Below are 16,393 nucleotides of genomic sequence, written 5' to 3' on the forward strand. Positions count from 1 at the left end.
CGCCAGCCGACATGGCTCTCATGTGTCGCGGTCTAAAGGTACCTTAACATGGATGGATTTTGACAAACTATAACTTGTTGGATGGCGGATGAATAGGCCAACAAGCTGACAAATCGGCAAGGCTTCAGACTTGAAACTTTTGGAGTGAGCCCCAGACATAGGTACATGATGCCCCCAGTTTCGTTTTTGTGCAGTAAGTCCCATAGCAAGGGCTGTCAGCGCCAGCCGACATGGCTCTCATGTGTCGCGGTCTAAAGGTACCTTAACATGGATGGATTTTGACAAACTATAACTTGTTGGATGGCGGATGAATAGGCCAACAAGCTGACAAATCGGCAAGGCTTCAGACTTGAAACTTTTGGAGTGAGCCCCAGACATAGGTACATGATGCCCCCAGTTTCGTTTTTGTGCAGTAAGTCCCATAGCAAGGGCTGTCAGCGCCAGCCGACATGGCTCTCATGTGTCGCGGTCTAAAGGTACCTTAACATGGATGGATTTTGACAAACTATAACTTGTTGGATGGCGGATGAATAGGCCAACAAGCTGACAAATCGGCAAGGCTTCAGACTTGAAACTTTTGGAGTGAGCCCCAGACATAGGTACATGATGCCCCCAGTTTCGTTTTTGTGCAGTAAGTCCCATAGCAAGGGCTGTCAGCGCCAGCCGACATGGCTCTCATGTGTCGCGGTCTAAAGGTACCTTAACATGGATGGATTTTGACAAACTATAACTTGTTGGATGGCGGATGAATAGGCCAACAAGCTGACAAATCGGCAAGGCTTCAGACTTGAAACTTTTGGAGTGAGCCCCAGACATAGGTACATGATGCCCCCAGTTTCGTTTTTGTGCAGTAAGTCCCATAGCAAGGGCTGTCAGCGCCAGCCGACATGGCTCTCATGTGTCGCGGTCTAAAGGTACCTTAACATGGATGGATTTTGACAAACTATAACTTGTTGGATGGCGGATGAATAGGCCAACAAGCTGACAAATCGGCAAGGCTTCAGACTTGAAACTTTTGGAGTGAGCCCCAGACATAGGTACATGATGCCCCCAGTTTCGTTTTTGTGCAGTAAGTCCCATAGCAAGGGCTGTCAGCGCCAGCCGACATGGCTCTCATGTGTCGCGGTCTAAAGGTACCTTAACATGGATGGATTTTGACAAACTATAACTTGTTGGATGGCGGATGAATAGGCCAACAAGCTGACAAATCGGCAAGGCTTCAGACTTGAAACTTTTGGAGTGAGCCCCAGACATAGGTACATGATGCCCCCAGTTTCGTTTTTGTGCAGTAAGTCCCATAGCAAGGGCTGTCAGCGCCAGCCGACATGGCTCTCATGTGTCGCGGTCTAAAGGTACCTTAACATGGATGGATTTTGACAAACTATAACTTGTTGGATGGCGGATGAATAGGCCAACAAGCTGACAAATCGGCAAGGCTTCAGACTTGAAACTTTTGGAGTGAGCCCCAGACATAGGTACATGATGCCCCCAGTTTCGTTTTTGTGCAGTAAGTCCCATAGCAAGGGCTGTCAGCGCCAGCCGACATGGCTCTCATGTGTCGCGGTCTAAAGGTACCTTAACATGGATGGATTTTGACAAACTATAACTTGTTGGATGGCGGATGAATAGGCCAACAAGCTGACAAATCGGCAAGGCTTCAGACTTGAAACTTTTGGAGTGAGCCCCAGACATAGGTACATGATGCCCCCAGTTTCGTTTTTGTGCAGTAAGTCCCATAGCAAGGGCTGTCAGCGCCAGCCGACATGGCTCTCATGTGTCGCGGTCTAAAGGTACCTTAACATGGATGGATTTTGACAAACTATAACTTGTTGGATGGCGGATGAATAGGCCAACAAGCTGACAAATCGGCAAGGCTTCAGACTTGAAACTTTTGGAGTGAGCCCCAGACATAGGTACATGATGCCCCCAGTTTCGTTTTTGTGCAGTAAGTCCCATAGCAAGGGCTGTCAGCGCCAGCCGACATGGCTCTCATGTGTCGCGGTCTAAAGGTACCTTAACATGGATGGATTTTGACAAACTATAACTTGTTGGATGGCGGATGAATAGGCCAACAAGCTGACAAATCGGCAAGGCTTCAGACTTGAAACTTTTGGAGTGAGCCCCAGACATAGGTACATGATGCCCCCAGTTTCGTTTTTGTGCAGTAAGTCCCATAGCAAGGGCTGTCAGCGCCAGCCGACATGGCTCTCATGTGTCGCGGTCTAAAGGTACCTTAACATGGATGGATTTTGACAAACTATAACTTGTTGGATGGCGGATGAATAGGCCAACAAGCTGACAAATCGGCAAGGCTTCAGACTTGAAACTTTTGGAGTGAGCCCCAGACATAGGTACATGATGCCCCCAGTTTCGTTTTTGTGCAGTAAGTCCCATAGCAAGGGCTGTCAGCGCCAGCCGACATGGCTCTCATGTGTCGCGGTCTAAAGGTACCTTAACATGGATGGATTTTGACAAACTATAACTTGTTGGATGGCGGATGAATAGGCCAACAAGCTGACAAATCGGCAAGGCTTCAGACTTGAAACTTTTGGAGTGAGCCCCAGACATAGGTACATGATGCCCCCAGTTTCGTTTTTGTGCAGTAAGTCCCATAGCAAGGGCTGTCAGCGCCAGCCGACATGGCTCTCATGTGTCGCGGTCTAAAGGTACCTTAACATGGATGGATTTTGACAAACTATAACTTGTTGGATGGCGGATGAATAGGCCAACAAGCTGACAAATCGGCAAGGCTTCAGACTTGAAACTTTTGGAGTGAGCCCCAGACATAGGTACATGATGCCCCCAGTTTCGTTTTTGTGCAGTAAGTCCCATAGCAAGGGCTGTCAGCGCCAGCCGACATGGCTCTCATGTGTCGCGGTCTAAAGGTACCTTAACATGGATGGATTTTGACAAACTATAACTTGTTGGATGGCGGATGAATAGGCCAACAAGCTGACAAATCGGCAAGGCTTCAGACTTGAAACTTTTGGAGTGAGCCCCAGACATAGGTACATGATGCCCCCAGTTTCGTTTTTGTGCAGTAAGTCCCATAGCAAGGGCTGTCAGCGCCAGCCGACATGGCTCTCATGTGTCGCGGTCTAAAGGTACCTTAACATGGATGGATTTTGACAAACTATAACTTGTTGGATGGCGGATGAATAGGCCAACAAGCTGACAAATCGGCAAGGCTTCAGACTTGAAACTTTTGGAGTGAGCCCCAGACATAGGTACATGATGCCCCCAGTTTCGTTTTTGTGCAGTAAGTCCCATAGCAAGGGCTGTCAGCGCCAGCCGACATGGCTCTCATGTGTCGCGGTCTAAAGGTACCTTAACATGGATGGATTTTGACAAACTATAACTTGTTGGATGGCGGATGAATAGGCCAACAAGCTGACAAATCGGCAAGGCTTCAGACTTGAAACTTTTGGAGTGAGCCCCAGACATAGGTACATGATGCCCCCAGTTTCGTTTTTGTGCAGTAAGTCCCATAGCAAGGGCTGTCAGCGCCAGCCGACATGGCTCTCATGTGTCGCGGTCTAAAGGTACCTTAACATGGATGGATTTTGACAAACTATAACTTGTTGGATGGCGGATGAATAGGCCAACAAGCTGACAAATCGGCAAGGCTTCAGACTTGAAACTTTTGGAGTGAGCCCCAGACATAGGTACATGATGCCCCCAGTTTCGTTTTTGTGCAGTAAGTCCCATAGCAAGGGCTGTCAGCGCCAGCCGACATGGCTCTCATGTGTCGCGGTCTAAAGGTACCTTAACATGGATGGATTTTGACAAACTATAACTTGTTGGATGGCGGATGAATAGGCCAACAAGCTGACAAATCGGCAAGGCTTCAGACTTGAAACTTTTGGAGTGAGCCCCAGACATAGGTACATGATGCCCCCAGTTTCGTTTTTGTGCAGTAAGTCCCATAGCAAGGGCTGTCAGCGCCAGCCGACATGGCTCTCATGTGTCGCGGTCTAAAGGTACCTTAACATGGATGGATTTTGACAAACTATAACTTGTTGGATGGCGGATGAATAGGCCAACAAGCTGACAAATCGGCAAGGCTTCAGACTTGAAACTTTTGGAGTGAGCCCAGACATAGGTACATGATGCCCCCAGTTTCGTTTTTGTGCAGTAAGTCCCATAGCAAGGGCTGTCAGCGCCAGCCGACATGGCTCTCATGTGTCGCGGTCTAAAGGTACCTTAACATGGATGGATTTTGACAAACTATAACTTGTTGGATGGCGGATGAATAGGCCAACAAGCTGACAAATCGGCAAGGCTTCAGACTTGAAACTTTTGGAGTGAGCCCAGACATAGGTACATGATGCCCCCAGTTTCGTTTTTGTGCAGTAAGTCCCATAGCAAGGGCTGTCAGCGCCAGCCGACATGGCTCTCATGTGTCGCGGTCTAAAGGTACCTTAACATGGATGGATTTTGACAAACTATAACTTGTTGGATGGCGGATGAATAGGCCAACAAGCTGACAAATCGGCAAGGCTTCAGACTTGAAACTTTTGGAGTGAGCCCCAGACATAGGTACATGATGCCCCCAGTTTCGTTTTTGTGCAGTAAGTCCCATAGCAAGGGCTGTCAGCGCCAGCCGACATGGCTCTCATGTGTCGCGGTCTAAAGGTACCTTAACATGGATGGATTTTGACAAACTATAACTTGTTGGATGGCGGATGAATAGGCCAACAAGCTGACAAATCGGCAAGGCTTCAGACTTGAAACTTTTGGAGTGAGCCCCAGACATAGGTACATGATGCCCCCAGTTTCGTTTTTGTGCAGTAAGTCCCATAGCAAGGGCTGTCAGCGCCAGCCGACATGGCTCTCATGTGTCGCGGTCTAAAGGTACCTTAACATGGATGGATTTTGACAAACTATAACTTGTTGGATGGCGGATGAATAGGCCAACAAGCTGACAAATCGGCAAGGCTTCAGACTTGAAACTTTTGGAGTGAGCCCCAGACATAGGTACATGATGCCCCCAGTTTCGTTTTTGTGCAGTAAGTCCCATAGCAAGGGCTGTCAGCGCCAGCCGACATGGCTCTCATGTGTCGCGGTCTAAAGGTACCTTAACATGGATGGATTTTGACAAACTATAACTTGTTGGATGGCGGATGAATAGGCCAACAAGCTGACAAATCGGCAAGGCTTCAGACTTGAAACTTTTGGAGTGAGCCCCAGACATAGGTACATGATGCCCCCAGTTTCGTTTTTGTGCAGTAAGTCCCATAGCAAGGGCTGTCAGCGCCAGCCGACATGGCTCTCATGTGTCGCGGTCTAAAGGTACCTTAACATGGATGGATTTTGACAAACTATAACTTGTTGGATGGCGGATGAATAGGCCAACAAGCTGACAAATCGGCAAGGCTTCAGACTTGAAACTTTTGGAGTGAGCCCCAGACATAGGTACATGATGCCCCCAGTTTCGTTTTTGTGCAGTAAGTCCCATAGCAAGGGCTGTCAGCGCCAGCCGACATGGCTCTCATGTGTCGCGGTCTAAAGGTACCTTAACATGGATGGATTTTGACAAACTATAACTTGTTGGATGGCGGATGAATAGGCCAACAAGCTGACAAATCGGCAAGGCTTCAGACTTGAAACTTTTGGAGTGAGCCCCAGACATAGGTACATGATGCCCCCAGTTTCGTTTTTGTGCAGTAAGTCCCATAGCAAGGGCTGTCAGCGCCAGCCGACATGGCTCTCATGTGTCGCGGTCTAAAGGTACCTTAACATGGATGGATTTTGACAAACTATAACTTGTTGGATGGCGGATGAATAGGCCAACAAGCTGACAAATCGGCAAGGCTTCAGACTTGAAACTTTGGAGTGAGCCCCAGACATAGGTACATGATGCCCCAGTTTCGTTTTTGTGCAGTAAGTCCCATAGCAAGGGCTGTCAGCGCCAGCCGACATGGCTCTCATGTGTCGCGGTCTAAAGGTACCTTAACATGGATGGATTTTGACAAACTATAACTTGTTGGATGGCGGATGAATAGGCCAACAAGCTGACAAATCGGCAAGGCTTCAGACTTGAAACTTTTGGAGTGAGCCCCAGACATAGGTACATGATGCCCCCAGTTTCGTTTTTGTGCAGTAAGTCCCATAGCAAGGGCTGTCAGCGCCAGCCGACATGGCTCTCATGTGTCGCGGTCTAAAGGTACCTTAACATGGATGGATTTTGACAAACTATAACTTGTTGGATGGCGGATGAATAGGCCAACAAGCTGACAAATCGGCAAGGCTTCAGACTTGAAACTTTTGGAGTGAGCCCCAGACATAGGTACATGATGCCCCCAGTTTCGTTTTTGTGCAGTAAGTCCCATAGCAAGGGCTGTCAGCGCCAGCCGACATGGCTCTCATGTGTCGCGGTCTAAAGGTACTTAACATGGATGGATTTTGACAAACTATAACTTGTTGGATGGCGGATGAATAGGCCAACAAGCTGACAAATCGGCAAGGCTTCAGACTTGAAACTTTTGGAGTGAGCCCCAGACATAGGTACATGATGCCCCCAGTTTCGTTTTTGTGCAGTAAGTCCCATAGCAAGGGCTGTCAGCGCCAGCCGACATGGCTCTCATGTGTCGCGGTCTAAAGGTACCTTAACATGGATGGATTTTGACAAACTATAACTTGTTGGATGGCGGATGAATAGGCCAACAAGCTGACAAATCGGCAAGGCTTCAGACTTGAAACTTTGGAGTGAGCCCCAGACATAGGTACATGATGCCCCCAGTTTCGTTTTGTGCAGTAAGTCCCATAGCAAGGGCTGTCAGCGCCAGCCGACATGGCTCTCATGTGTCGCGGTCTAAAGGTACCTTAACATGGATGGATTTTGACAAACTATAACTTGTTGGATGGCGGATGAATAGGCCAACAAGCTGACAAATCGGCAAGGCTTCAGACTTGAAACTTTTGGAGTGAGCCCAGACATAGGTACATGATGCCCCCAGTTTCGTTTTTGTGCAGTAAGTCCCATAGCAAGGGCTGTCAGCGCCAGCCGACATGGCTCTCATGTGTCGCGGTCTAAAGGTACCTTAACATGGATGGATTTTGACAAACTATAACTTGTTGGATGGCGGATGAATAGGCCAACAAGCTGACAAATCGGCAAGGCTTCAGACTTGAAACTTTTGGAGTGAGCCCCAGACATAGGTACATGATGCCCCCAGTTTCGTTTTTGTGCAGTAAGTCCCATAGCAAGGGCTGTCAGCGCCAGCCGACATGGCTCTCATGTGTCGCGGTCTAAAGGTACCTTAACATGGATGGATTTTGACAAACTATAACTTTGTGGATGGCGGATGAATAGGCCAACAAGCTGACAAATCGGCAAGGCTTCAGACTTGAAACTTTTGGAGTGAGCCCAGACATAGGTACATGATGCCCCAGTTTCGTTTTTGTGCAGTAAGTCCCATAGCAAGGGCTGTCAGCGCCAGCCGACATGGCTCTCATGTGTCGCGGTCTAAAGGTACCTTAACATGGATGGATTTTGACAAACTATAACTTGTTGGATGGCGGATGAATAGGCCAACAAGCTGACAAATCGGCAAGGCTTCAGACTTGAAACTTTTGGAGTGAGCCCCAGACATAGGTACATGATGCCCCCAGTTTCGTTTTTGTGCAGTAAGTCCCATAGCAAGGGCTGTCAGCGCCAGCCGACATGGCTCTCATGTGTCGCGGTCTAAAGGTACCTTAACATGGATGGATTTTGACAAACTATAACTTGTTGGATGGCGGATGAATAGGCCAACAAGCTGACAAATCGGCAAGGCTTCAGACTTGAAACTTTTGGAGTGAGCCCAGACATAGGTACATGATGCCCCAGTTTCGTTTTTGTGCAGTAAGTCCCATAGCAAGGGCTGTCAGCGCCAGCCGACATGGCTCTCATGTGTCGCGGTCTAAAGGTACCTTAACATGGATGGATTTTGACAAACTATAACTTGTTGGATGGCGGATGAATAGGCCAACAAGCTGACAAATCGGCAAGGCTTCAGACTTGAAACTTTTGGAGTGAGCCCCAGACATAGGTACATGATGCCCCCAGTTTCGTTTTTGTGCAGTAAGTCCCATAGCAAGGGCTGTCAGCGCCAGCCGACATGGCTCTCATGTGTCGCGGTCTAAAGGTACCTTAACATGGATGGATTTTGACAAACTATAACTTGTTGGATGGCGGATGAATAGGCCAACAAGCTGACAAATCGGCAAGGCTTCAGACTTGAAACTTTTGGAGTGAGCCCCAGACATAGGTACATGATGCCCCCAGTTTCGTTTTGTGCAGTAAGTCCCATAGCAAGGGCTGTCAGCGCCAGCCGACATGGCTCTCATGTGTCGCGGTCTAAAGGTACCTTAACATGGATGGATTTTGACAAACTATAACTTGTTGGATGGCGGATGAATAGGCCAACAAGCTGACAAATCGGCAAGGCTTCAGACTTGAAACTTTTGGAGTGAGCCCAGACATAGGTACATGATGCCCCCAGTTTCGTTTTTGTGCAGTAGTAAGTCCCATAGCAAGGGCTGTCAGCGCCAGCCGACATGGCTCTCATGTGTCGCGGTCTAAAGGTACCTTAACATGGATGGATTTTGACAAACTATAACTTGTTGGATGGCGGATGAATAGGCCAACAAGCTGACAAATCGGCAAGGCTTCAGACTTGAAACTTTTGGAGTGAGCCCAGACATAGGTACATGATGCCCCCAGTTTCGTTTTTGTGCAGTAAGTCCCATAGCAAGGGCTGTCAGCGCCAGCCGACATGGCTCTCATGTGTCGCGGTCTAAAGGTACCTTAACATGGATGGATTTTGACAAACTATAACTTGTTGGATGGCGGATGAATAGGCCAACAAGCTGACAAATCGGCAAGGCTTCAGACTTGAAACTTTTGGAGTGAGCCCAGACATAGGTACATGATGCCCCCAGTTTCGTTTTTGTGCAGTAAGTCCCATAGCAAGGGCTGTCAGCGCCAGCCGACATGGCTCTCATGTGTCGCGGTCTAAAGGTACCTTAACATGGATGGATTTTGACAAACTATAACTTGTTGGATGGCGGATGAATAGGCCAACAAGCTGACAAATCGGCAAGGCTTCAGACTTGAAACTTTTGGAGTGAGCCCAGACATAGGTACATGATGCCCCAGTTTCGTTTTTGTGCAGTAAGTCCCATAGCAAGGGCTGTCAGCGCCAGCCGACATGGCTCTCATGTGTCGCGGTCTAAAGGTACCTTAACATGGATGGATTTTGACAAACTATAACTTGTTGGATGGCGGATGAATAGGCCAACAAGCTGACAAATCGGCAAGGCTTCAGACTTGAAACTTTTGGAGTGAGCCCCAGACATAGGTACATGATGCCCCCAGTTTCGTTTTTGTGCAGTAAGTCCCATAGCAAGGGCTGTCAGCGCCAGCCGACATGGCTCTCATGTGTCGCGGTCTAAAGGTACCTTAACATGGATGGATTTTGACAAACTATAACTTGTTGGATGGCGGATGAATAGGCCAACAAGCTGACAAATCGGCAAGGCTTCAGACTTGAAACTTTTGGAGTGAGCCCCAGACATAGGTACATGATGCCCCAGTTTCGTTTTTGTGCAGTAAGTCCCATAGCAAGGCTGTCAGCGCCAGCCGACATGGCTCTCATGTGTCGCGGTCTAAAGGTACCTTAACATGGATGGATTTGACAAACTATAACTTGTTGGATGGCGGATGAATAGGCCAACAAGCTGACAAATCGGCAAGGCTTCAGACTTGAAACTTTTGGAGTGAGCCCCAGACATAGGTACATGATGAGCCCCAGTTTCGTTTTTGTGCAGTAAGTCCCATAGCAAGGGCTGTCAGCGCCAGCCGACATGGCTCTCATGTGTCGCGGTCTAAAGGTACCTTAACATGGATGGATTTTGACAAACTATAACTTGTTGGATGGCGGATGAATAGGCCAACAAGCTGACAAATCGGCAAGGCTTCAGACTTGAAACTTTTGGAGTGAGCCCCAGACATAGGTACATGATGCCCCCAGTTTCGTTTTTGTGCAGTAAGTCCCATAGCAAGGGCTGTCAGCGCCAGCCGACATGGCTCTCATGTGTCGCGGTCTAAGGTACCTTAACATGGATGGATTTTGACAAACTATAACTTGTTGGATGGCGGATGAATAGGCCAACAAGCTGACAAATCGGCAAGGCTTCAGACTTGAAACTTTTGGAGTGAGCCCCAGACATAGGTACATGATGCCCCCAGTTTCGTTTTTGTGCAGTAAGTCCCATAGCAAGGGCTGTCAGCGCCAGCCGACATGGCTCTCATGTGTCGCGGTCTAAAGGTACCTTACATGGATGGATTTTGACAAACTATAACTTGTTGGATGGCGGATGAATAGGCCAACAAGCTGACAAATCGGCAAGGCTTCAGACTTGAAACTTTTGGAGTGAGCCCCAGACATAGGTACATGATGCCCCCAGTTTCGTTTTTGTGCAGTAAGTCCCATAGCAAGGGCTGTCAGCGCCAGCCGACATGGCTCTCATGTGTCGCGGTCTAAAGGTACCTTAACATGGATGGATTTTGACAAACTATAACTTGTTGGATGGCGGATGAATAGGCCAACAAGCTGACAAATCGGCAAGGCTTCAGACTTGAAACTTTTGGAGTGAGCCCCAGACATAGGTACATGATGCCCCCAGTTTCGTTTTTGTGCAGTAAGTCCCATAGCAAGGGCTGTCAGCGCCAGCCGACATGGCTCTCATGTGTCGCGGTCTAAAGGTACCTTAACATGGATGGATTTTGACAAACTATAACTTGTTGGATGGCGGATGAATAGGCCAACAAGCTGACAAATCGGCAAGGCTTCAGACTTGAAACTTTTGGAGTGAGCCCCAGACATAGGTACATGATGCCCCAGTTTCGTTTTTGTGCAGTAAGTCCCATAGCAAGGGCTGTCAGCGCCAGCCGACATGGCTCTCATGTGTCGCGGTCTAAAGGTACCTTAACATGGATGGATTTTGACAAACTATAACTTGTTGGATGGCGGATGAATAGGCCAACAAGCTGACAAATCGGCAAGGCTTCAGACTTGAAACTTTTGGAGTGAGCCCCAGACATAGGTACATGATGCCCCCAGTTTCGTTTTTGTGCAGTAAGTCCCATAGCAAGGGCTGTCAGCGCCAGCCGACATGGCTCTCATGTGTCGCGGTCTAAAGGTACCTTAACATGGATGGATTTTGACAAACTATAACTTGTTGGATGGCGGATGAATAGGCCAACAAGCTGACAAATCGGCAAGGCTTCAGACTTGAAACTTTTGGAGTGAGCCCCAGACATAGGTACATGATGCCCCCAGTTTCGTTTTTGTGCAGTAAGTCCCATAGCAAGGGCTGTCAGCGCCAGCCGACATGGCTCTCATGTGTCGCGGTCTAAAGGTACCTTAACATGGATGGATTTTGACAAACTATAACTTGTTGGATGGCGGATGAATAGGCCAACAAGCTGACAAATCGGCAAGGCTTCAGACTTGAAACTTTTGGAGTGAGCCCCAGACATAGGTACATGATGCCCCCAGTTTCGTTTTTGTGCAGTAAGTCCCATAGCAAGGGCTGTCAGCGCCAGCCGACATGGCTCTCATGTGTCGCGGTCTAAAGGTACCTTAACATGGATGGATTTTGACAAACTATAACTTGTTGGATGGCGGATGAATAGGCAACAAAGCTGACAAATCGGCAAGGCTTCAGACTTGAAACTTTTGGAGTGAGCCCCAGACATAGGTACATGATGCCCCCAGTTTCGTTTTTGTGCAGTAAGTCCCATAGCAAGGGCTGTCAGCGCGCCAGCCGACATGGCTCTCATGTGTCGCGGTCTAAAGGTACCTTAACATGGATGGATTTTGACAAACTATAACTTGTTGGATGGCGGATGAATAGGCCAACAAGCTGACAAATCGGCAAGGCTTCAGACTTGAAACTTTTGGAGTGAGCCCAGACATAGGTACATGATGCCCCCAGTTTCGTTTTTGTGCAGTAAGTCCCATAGCAAGGGCTGTCAGCGCCAGCCGACATGGCTCTCATGTGTCGCGGTCTAAAGGTACCTTAACATGGATGGATTTTGACAAACTATAACTTGTTGGATGGCGGATGAATAGGCCAACAAGCTGACAAATCGGCAAGGCTTCAGACTTGAAACTTTTGGAGTGAGCCCCAGACATAGGTACATGATGCCCCCAGTTTCGTTTTTGTGCAGTAAGTCCCATAGCAAGGGCTGTCAGCGCCAGCCGACATGGCTCTCATGTGTCGCGGTCTAAAGGTACCTTAACATGATGGATTTTGACAAACTATAACTTGTTGGATGGCGGATGAATAGGCCAACAAGCTGACAAATCGGCAAGGCTTCAGACTTGAAACTTTTGGAGTGAGCCCCAGACATAGGTACATGATGCCCCAGTTTCGTTTTTGTGCAGTAAGTCCCATAGCAAGGGCTGTCAGCGCCAGCCGACATGGCTCTCATGTGTCGCGTCGTCTAAAGGTACCTTAACATGGATGGATTTTGACAAACTATAACTTGTTGGATGGCGGATGAATAGGCCAACAAGCTGACAAATCGGCAAGGCTTCAGACTTGAAACTTTTGGAGTGAGCCCAGACATAGGTACATGATGCCCCCAGTTTCGTTTTTGTGCAGTAAGTCCCATAGCAAGGGCTGTCAGCGCCAGCCGACATGGCTCTCATGTGTCGCGGTCTAAAGGTACCTTAACATGGATGGATTTTGACAAACTATAACTTGTTGGATGGCGGATGAATAGGCCAACAAGCTGACAAATCGGCAAGGCTTCAGACTTGAAACTTTTGGAGTGAGCCCCAGACATAGGTACATGATGCCCCAGTTCGTTTTTTGTGCAGTAGTCCCATAGCAAGGGCTGTCAGCGCCAGCCGACATGGCTCTCATGTGTCGCGGTCTAAAGGTACCTTAACATGGATGGATTTTGACAAACTATAACTTGTTGGATGGCGGATGAATAGCCAACAAGCTGACAAATCGGCAAGGCTTCAGACTTGAAACTTTTGGAGTGAGCCCCAGACATAGGTACATGATGCCCCCAGTTTCGTTTTTGTGCAGTAAGTCCATAGCAAGGGCTGTCAGCGCCAGCCGACATGGCTCTCATGTGTCGCGGTCTAAAGGTACCTTAACATGGATGGATTTTGACAAACTATAACTTGTTGGATGGCGGATGAATAGGCCACAAGCTGACAATCGGCAAGGCTTCAGACTTGAAACTTTTGGAGTGAGCCCAGACATAGGTACATGATGCCCCCAGTTTCGTTTTTGTGCAGTAAGTCCCATAGCAAGGGCTGTCAGCGCCAGCCGACATGGCTCTCATGTCGCGTCTAAAGGTACTTACATTAACATGGGATTTTGACAAACTATAACTTGTTGGATGGCGGATGAATAGGCAACAAAGCTGACAAATCGGCAAGGCTTCAGACTTGAAACTTTTGGAGTGAGCCCCAGACATAGGTACATGATGCCCCCAGTTTCGTTTTTGTGCAGTAAGTCCCATAGCAAGGGCTGTCAGCGCCACCCGACATGGCTCTCATGTGTCGCGTCTAAAGGTACCTTAACATGGATGGATTTTGACAAACTATAACTTGTTGGATGGCGGATGAATAGGCCAACAAGCTGACAAATCGGCAAGGCTTCAGACTTGAAACTTTTGGAGTGAGCCCCAGACATAGGTACATGATGCCCCAAGTTTCGTTTTTGTGCAGTAAGTCCCATAGCAAGGGCTGTCAGCGCCAGCCGACATGGCTCTCATGTGTCGCGGTCTAAAGGTACCTTAACATGGATGGATTTTGACAAACTATAACTTGTTGGATGGCGGATGAATAGGCCAACAAGCTGACAAATCGGCAAAGCTTCAGACTTGAAACTTTTGGAGTGAGCCCCAGACATAGGTACATGATGCCCCCAGTTTCGTTTTTGTGCAGTAAGTCCATAGCAAGGGCTGTCAGCGCCAGCCGACATGGCTCTCATGTGTCGCGGTCTAAAGGTACCTTAACATGGATGGATTTTGACAAACTATAATTGTTGGATGCGGATGAATAGGCCAACAAGCTGACAAATCGGCAAGGCTTCAGACTTGAAACTTTTGGAGTGAGCCCCAGACATAGGTACATGATGCCCCCAGTTTCGTTTTTGTGCAGTAAGTCCCATAGCAAGGGCTGTCAGCGCCAGCCGACATGGCTCTCATTGTGTCGCGGTCTAAAGGTACCTTAACATGGATGGATTTGAAAACTATAACTTGTTGGATGGCGGATGAATAGGCCAACAAGCTGACAAATCGGCAAGGCTTCAGACTTGAAACTTTTGGAGTGAGCCCCAGACATAGGTACATGATGCCCCAGTTTCGTTTTTGTGCAGTAAGTCCCATAGCAAGGGCTGTCAGCGCCAGCCGACATGGCTCTCATGTGTCGCGGTCTAAAGGTACCTTAACATGGATGGATTTTGACAAACTATAACTTGTTGGATGGCGGATGAATAGGCCAACAAGCTGACAAATCGGCAAGGCTTCAGACTTGAAACTTTTGGAGTGAGCCCCAGACATAGGTACATGATGCCCCAGTTTCGTTTTGTGCAGTAAGTCCCATAGCAAGGGCTGTCAGCGCCAGCCGACATGGCTCTCATGTGTCGCGGTCTAAAGGTACCTTAAATGGATGGATTTTGACAAACTATAACTTGTTGGATGGCGGATGAATAGGCCACAAGCTGACAAATCGGCAAGGCTTCAGACTTGAAAATTTTGGAGTGGCCCAGACATAGGTACATGATGCCCCCAGTTTCGTTTTTGTGCAGTAAGTCCCATAGCAAGGGCTGTCAGCGCCAGCCGACTGGCTCCATGTGTCGCGGTCTAAGGTACCTTAACATGGATGGATTTTGACAAACTATAACTTGTTGGATGGCGGATGAATAGGCCAACAAGCTGACAAATCGGCAAGGCTTCAGACTTGAAACTTTTGGAGTGAGCCCAGACATAGGTACATGATGCCCCCAGTTTCGTTTTTGTGCAGTAAGTCCCATAGCAAGGGCTGTCAGCGCAGCCGACATGGCTCTCATGTGTCGCGGTCTAAAGGTACCTTAACATGGATGGATTTTGACAAACTATAACTTGTTGGATGGCGGATGAATAGGCCAACAAGCTGACATCGGCAAGGCTTCAGACTTGAAAACTTTTGGAGTGAGCCCAGACATAGGTACATGATGCCCCCAGTTTCGTTTTTGTGCAGTAAGTCCCATAGCAAGGGCTGTCAGCGCCAGCCGACATGGCTCTCATGTGTCGCGGTCTAAAGGTACCTTAACATGGATGGATTTTGACAAACTATAACTGTGGATGGCGGATGAATAGGCCAACAAGCTGACAAATCGGCAAGGCTTCAGACTTGAAACTTTTGGAGTGAGCCCCAGACATAGGTACATGATGCCCCAGTTTCGTTTTTGTGCAGTAAGTCCCATAGCAAGGGCTGTCAGCGCCAGCCGACATGGCTCTCATGTGTCGCGTCTAAAGGTACCTTAACATGGATGGATTTTGACAAAACTATAACTTGTTGGATGGCGGATGAATAGGCCAACAAGCTGACAAATCGGAAGGCTTCAGACTTGAAACTTTTGGAGTGAGCCCCAGACATAGGTACATGATGCCCCCAGTTTCGTTTTTGTGCAGTAAGTCCCATAGCAGGGCTGTCAGCGCCAGCCGACATGGCTCTCATGTGTCGCGGTCTAAAGGTACCCTTAACATGGATGGATTTTGACAAACTATAACTTGTTTGGATGGCGGATGAAATAGGCCAACAAGCTGACAAATCGGCAAGGCTTCAGACTTGAAACTTTTGGAGTGAGCCCCAGACATAGGTACATGATGCCCCCAGTTTCGTTTTTGTGCAGTAAGTCCCATAGCAAGGGCTGTCAGCGCCAGCCGACATGGCTCTCATGTGTCGCGGTCTAAAGGTACTTAACATGGATGGATGATTTTGACAAACTATAACTTGTTGGATGGCGGATGAATAGGCCAACAAGCTGACAATCGGCAAGGCTTCAGACTTGAAACTTTGGAGTGAGCCCCAGACATAGGTACATGATGCCCCCAGTTTCGTTTTTGTGCAGTAAGTCCCATAGCAAGGGCTGTCAGCGCCAGCCGACATGGCTCTCATTTGTCGCGGTCTAAAGGTACCTTAACATGGATGGATTTTGACAAACTATAACTTGTTGGATGGCGGATGAATAGGCCAACAAGCTGACAATCGGCAAGGCTTCAGACCTGAAACTTTTGTGAGTGAGCCCAGACATAGTTACATGATGCCCCCATTTTCGTTTTTGTGCAGTAAGTCCCATAGCAAGGCTGTCAGCGCCAGCCGACATGGCTTCT

The sequence above is a fragment of the Patiria miniata genome, unplaced genomic scaffold (genome assembly GCF_015706575.1).
Source record: "Patiria miniata isolate m_02_andy unplaced genomic scaffold, ASM1570657v1 HiC_scaffold_16, whole genome shotgun sequence".
Taxonomy (NCBI): domain Eukaryota; kingdom Metazoa; phylum Echinodermata; class Asteroidea; order Valvatida; family Asterinidae; genus Patiria; species Patiria miniata.